Source organism: Suricata suricatta, chromosome 10 (genome assembly GCF_006229205.1).
Source record: "Suricata suricatta isolate VVHF042 chromosome 10, meerkat_22Aug2017_6uvM2_HiC, whole genome shotgun sequence".
In the NCBI taxonomy this organism is placed as follows: Eukaryota; Metazoa; Chordata; class Mammalia; order Carnivora; family Herpestidae; genus Suricata; species Suricata suricatta.
This window is the reverse complement of record NC_043709.1, coordinates 46,070,638-46,077,070: the sequence shown is the minus strand read 5'-3', so window position 1 is coordinate 46,077,070 and position 6,433 is coordinate 46,070,638. Positions and strand designations below refer to the sequence as shown.

The 6,433-nt window shown below is 39.7% G+C and overlaps 1 pseudogene; it reads left to right on the top strand.

The window, feature by feature from the left end:
• Positions 1-4,512: 4,512 nt before the first annotated feature.
• LOC115304700 lies at positions 4,513-4,847 on the top strand (annotated as a pseudogene).
• The last annotated feature ends 1,586 nt before the right edge of the window (positions 4,848-6,433 follow it).

Below are 6,433 nucleotides of genomic sequence, written 5' to 3'. Positions count from 1 at the left end.
AAAATTTGCTTTTTTGAAATATTCATATGCTGTCTTCCATTTACCTAATGAAAGATATGTGTCCTCAGCTAATTTCTCAGGCAAATTGCTCAGCAAAAAGTGTGACTACTCTATGGCAAATAGTCTTCATGGCCGCCATTTTTTTTCTCAGTGGAAAGGAAAAAAGATTCCCCCTTCTATATACATAAAAAAAATCATTTAGGGGTGCCTTTAGTCATCGTCCACATCATCAGCCACTGAGCACTCTTTGCTTAATGATTACTTGAAGAGTCAGCTGCAGAAGGAAACCACATTAGGTGATGGTGGCCCCATGACTTCAACAAAAAACCCTGGTGTCATCCTTCATCAATATGGAATATTTCATCCTGCTCTAACCCTCCATTAACACCACCAAAATTTTGGCAAAGAAATATCTACCTAGAAGAACCATTCACACCAGTTTGCCTGCTGTTTTGAAGAATACGGTTCGAGAAGACATTATTTCACACCCTCCTGTCCACCTGGTTGTGTGTATTAAGTCTTACAGCAAATACCTCTATGCTGTGCTTCTGCAGAGAATAACTAGGTCTGTCTCATAATCAAGGCCCATTTTACATACAACTCACTGCATTTCTCTACCCAGAACACATTTCTTCACAGAAGCTGGTTCCACATTTGCTATTTACCCATAGCTTTAAGTACCACCATTACCACTGTCCCCTGTCCCTCCAGCCAACTGACCAACACCTGTAGGAGCTATTAAGAGAAGCTTGTGGGAAATCTACCTATCTGCCAAAAAGCAGCATTTGTTTACTGCTAATGAACACCAAGGAAATGCATTAAGGGGAGGACGGCATCTAGTTCATTTTCTTAAGCAAATATATCACCTGCTCAGCTAAAACTGAGCATTGGGGTTCCTCCAGGTCTTGAAAAACATTGACCTTGTGGCCTACTCTCATCAGTAAGAATGCTTTGTATTGCAAGTAATGGAAAATGACTTAAATGATTTAAGATGATTTAAACATTAAAATGATTTAAATGATTTAAGCAACATGGGCAAATTTTAGGTTCATATCTCATGTAACTCAGAGGTCCAGAGTGATGCTGGCTTTAAAAGAGGCTTGACCCTGCAGTACAAACCATGTCACTAAGGACTAAGCTTCTCTCCATGTCAACACTCAGTGTTGGCTTCATTCTCTGTCTCTCCACCGAGGCCCTACAGTAGTTCTAGAATCCTCTCATGATAACAAAATGACTGTAGCAGTTCCAGCACATTCCATCACACTACACTGTCCAGGCGGATGCAAGTTATTCCTGAAAAATGGAGAGGCTTTCCTAGAAATCACAGCCATCGGTAGCCTAGAAACATTCCTTGGGTCTCCTCAGCTGTGACTAAAATACATGACCAACCCTGCACCAATAACATCTAGCAAATGAGATTAGAGCTGATGAAAGAAATCAAGGTGAGGAATGGATCTGGGGGTAATGGAAACAATGTCCATAAAAGCTTCCTGTACACGTGCATTTACCTTGTCTTCCATAACTCTAGACACCAGTGAAAGAAACCTTTGCTCATCTGAACTGATGGAATTTTTCTGTTTTCTGGTGACCACTCTCCCTGCATTATCTCAGCCACTGCCAAGGACTTAAATATCTTCCACGTGAGAGATGCCTCTCAGAGCAGTACCTTCAGGCCAGGAACTATCTCCTGAATGGTAAAGAGGTATGTTCAATATGTTTTTGCTCAAAAACATTTGAAACTCTTTTTTTTTTAAACAAAAAGAATCCTTATCTTGTAGAGATCCATGCTAAAATAGTTACAGAAGAAGTGATATGATATTTGGGATTTGTGTCAAAGTCTTTCAGTGGAGAGAGGAGGAAGTATAGGTTGGGCTGAAACGAGAGATTAAATGGTTATTGTTGAAGCCAAAGGTGAGCATGCATGAAATTATTATACTATTCTTTCTACTTTTGTGTATGTTTGACACTTTTTATAAGAGCCTTGCCAGTGGTACCTCAAATTCAACATGTTTGTGAAAGTGAAGATGTAGTTTTAGCCACACAAATAAAGACTGAAAATAATACTGACTCTACAGGAGAAAGGATATTTCTCTTTCATGTAAAAGTCTGGTATATCACTCCATAGTGTCAGGGACCCAAACTCCTTCTACTTCATTGCCCCATTATCTGTATGGAGCTCTTTTGGTCTCCATGATCTCAGGTGGCTCAATATCATCACCTTTTGAGCAGCAAGAAGGAAAAGGGGAAGGGAGTATGCTACTCCCTTTAAGAGTGTGACCCAGGGGGCACCTGGGTGGCTCAGTTGGTTAAGCGGCCCACTCTTGATTTTGGCTCAGGTCATGATCTCACAGTTCCTGAGATTGAGTTGTGAGTCAGGCTCAGTGCTGACAGCAGGGAGCTTTCTTGGGATTTTCTCTCTCCTTCTCTCTCTGTGCCCCCCTCTCTCTCAAAATAAAATAAACTTAAAAAAAAAAAAGGTGCAACCCAGAAGTCACAAACATCACTCCCACTCAGATCCCATTGCCCAAGACTTCATCATATGAATAATGGAACTGTGAGCAAGGCTGGGGAATATATTCTCTTTCTGGGTGTCCATGTGCCAAGCTAAAGACTTCTAATATGAGGAAAGAAGAGAAGAGATAATGAGAGGCAACTAACAGTCTCTGGCCCATTTTCCCCCCTGAATCATCCAAATATCCATGTACACCCTCTTCCCACACAATTTTTTCCTCTCTGGGGAGAGAAACCACTAAAGTCCCATCCAGTTTCTGCATCCAGCTCAAAGTGCACAATCTCTGGTTAATTCCCAGTCCTATTTATAACATTCACATATAATTTCTCATGGTCTGGTAGCCTATAAACTAAAAGACAAATCTGTCCTCCAACCTTCCTGTTATAAATTGCAAAGCAGGAAGGGGGTAACCAATATACACACAAACTTTCACAATCTATTTGAAAAAAGGGAAAATGGGAAGAAAACAGCAGCCTCTCGTTCACAGCAATCATCAGATCCTGCAGAGCGGTAATTGCAAAGATTCCCTGCCCTGGTAGAGTAGTAAGTTCCTAGGTTAGCCCATCTGGCAGTTGGTATTCTTGATGTCTGGGGAATTGGGGGTGCGGCAGTGGAGACCTCTCTCCTGAGCCCCTGTCCCCTTCTCTCCATGATCCCGGGTTTTGTCCTATGGGCACAAGGGGTGGTTCTTCTTGTCCATTTATCTCCATGGCCACATCTGAAGTAGGCTTTGCAGAATGTGCCCTACTTAGGGCTGCTTAGTTTTCAAAAGGGACTTCTGTGTATAGGCCTGGGGGCCTTTGTGCAGTAGTCAAACAGCCAAAGGTTTCCTGTAGACATGTGTTAAGTCTGAAGACTGATCTTTTGTGGACATGGCATGGAAAGAGACTCTTCCCTAATGCCTCTAGAAAGAAACCCCTGTTCTGCCAACACCCTGATGTTAGGCCAGTGAGGCCCATTTTAGACTTCTGATCTCCAAAATGCTAAGATAGTAAATTTGTGTTGTTTTAAGCCACTGGGTTTGCGGTAATTTGTTACAGCAGCCATAAGAACTAATATATGCACCTTCATGAAGCTGAGACACTACTGATCCTAAAGATGAACATTAGCTAGAGAGGTGGCAACCAGCATGTTGGTGACATCTCTCCTGACTCTGGGAACACACCCTCTTGTGCCATAGGGAAGTCAATGCAATAAAGTTGGCAGGAACAGCCTCCAGCCAGGTATGTGGACAGGTCCAGACCACACTCTTCCAGATCTTTTTTTATCACTCTTCCATCCCTGGCTTTTCAATTCCTGGCACAATTCTCTGACTTCTAATACCTGTCTCTGCCCCTCACCCTCAGTCCAAAGATCCAGAATGCTCTTCTGCAGCTCGCTCAGCTCAGCAATCCAAGTAACTCTGTGCTTGGCCTGCTCCCTCGATTCCAGTGACATTTACAGTTTCAGAAAACAGACCGCCCCCACCAGCCCAGCTGGTCCTTAATACTTGGGGAGGCAGGGATTCAGGGAAAAACAATGTTGTGATGGGAGGATCATGTTACCAAAGACTTTGCATCAAATCACAAATTTGACCCATTAAATACCAAAAAAACCCATATAAAACACTGAAAAAGTCTGTGATACCTAAGAATTGTAATAAGCTCCTCAGGTCTAATAAAAGAGAAATAAATGTCCTATCTGCATAGATTTCCTAAGAAGACTGACTTACACTATGAAGAATATAATCAGCACATTAAATTCAACATTATTAATTCATGTATTTGACTTATCCAGGGCAAATATGCTAATTATATGCATATTAATAATTAAATTAGACATTCAATTAATGCCTTGCTGGTGCCTTCCTTGTATTTATAATAAATTTGAGGGAAAATCTAGGAGATCCAAGCATCATTAAAAATTCTTCTGGAGAGGCGTGGAATGGTAGCTGCCGTCTTTGGGCTGGGATGAACATGCTCTCAGTGGAGACCAGGGAGCTCTGCGCCAGAGCCATAGCCATGGCCAGGTCAATGGTAGCAGTTGGACTGACCACTGCTGCTGCAGGATTTGCAAGTCGTTATCTTTTGCAAACCTTGAAACTCCAAATGAAGCCTCAGAAATAACCAAGGTTTTCAAAGTCTACCAAAATCTGTCTTCAGTGGTGGCTATCACAGAGGTGATAAAATGATAAGCAGCATTAGTACTAGGTGTAAACCCTACTGCCAATAAAGGGGAAGTAAGTGATGCTCATCAACAAATGAAGCTTTTAAATCACCCAGTAAGGGAGGGTTTCCTTATATGGCAGCCAAAAATCAATGAAGCTGAAAATTTACTAGGTCAAGCTAAGAAATGAAGTACTTATGTGATGAACCTTAAGTTCTTGTTAGTTTATATAAACAAGTGCCAGCTTGTTATAATGGCTCAAAGCTACAAATTAAAATAAATTATTCCAAAAAATGACTATTGTTGTAGCATCTATAAGTAGAACAACTTAATATTGTGAGCAACTTAAATTCTCAAGAGAGCAATAGCTAATTCAGTTACCCACAGCTATAAAATAACATTTGATCACGCAAATTTAGCTATAGAAAAAAATCTTAGTAACATGTAAAGTTGCTTAGATTATAGTAAGTGAAAAAAGAAAAATGGGAAATGATACACAGTATCATTTCAACTTTATAAAAATATGCATTGAGAAATAGAAATATATTATCCTTGTGTGAAGTCACACAAGGATAATATATATGCATGAAAGTGATACACAGAATATTTAATGATATAAAAAGACATTTACACTATATCATTGGGTAAAATAGGGGCACACATTACGACACCATTTTTATTATTTATTTATTATGTTTATGCTTATTTTTTAATTTATTTTGAGAGAGAGAGAGAGCACAAGTGGGTGAGGGGCAGAGAGAAGGAAAGACAGAACCCCAAACAGACTCCACACTTTCAGCACAGAGCCCGATGTGGAGCTTGAAATCACAGACTATGAGATCATGACCTGAGCCAAGATCAAGAATCAGAGGCTTGACTGATTGTACCACCCAGGCACCCCATATTTATTTATTTTAAAGAGAGACGGAGAGAGACAGAGAGGGAGAGGGAGAGCATGCAAGAGCCAGCGAGGGGCAGGCAGAGAGAGAGAGAGGGAGAGAATCCTAAGAAGGCTTTGCACAGTCAGCACAGAGCCTGACATGAGGCTCAAACCCACGAACCACAAGATCATGACCTGAGCTGAAATCAAGAGTCAGGTGCTTAACTAACTGAGCCACACAGGCACCCCATCATGACACCATTTTTAAAAACAAAAATGTATATTTCTACATGTGTATCAAATATCTAGAAAGATATACATTAAATGGTAATAGGATTATCTCTAGTTATAATGATCATTTTTATTTTCCCCTTTTTACTTTTAAGCATTGTCTAAATTTTTCTATAATTATCATATATCAATTTCCTATGTCATAAAAAAAAAATTCACGGCTACTTCCAGTCAGGGAAAGAAGCAAAGGAAAATACTCAAAGAAAATACCTAATATGCTAATAGTAGTTGACTCTGCACAGTTATTTTTTCTTTTACTCTTTACTTTTTTATTCATACCAACATTACTTTAAAGAAGATATATTGTTAGGTACAAACTTCTGGTTATAAGTAAATACTGAAAATGGAATGTACAAAATGATGACTATAGTTAACACTGCTGTATGGTATATTTGAAAGTTGTTAAGAGAGTAGATCCTAAGAGTTCTTGTCACAAGAAACAAGTATTTCTTTTCTTTTATTAGTATCTATATGAGATGATGGATGTAAACTAAATTTTTTTGTGGTAATTCTTTCACGGTATATAGAAGTCAAGGTATTATGCTGTACACCTTAAACTTATATAGTGCTGTATGTCAATTACATCTCAATAAAACTGGGGAAAA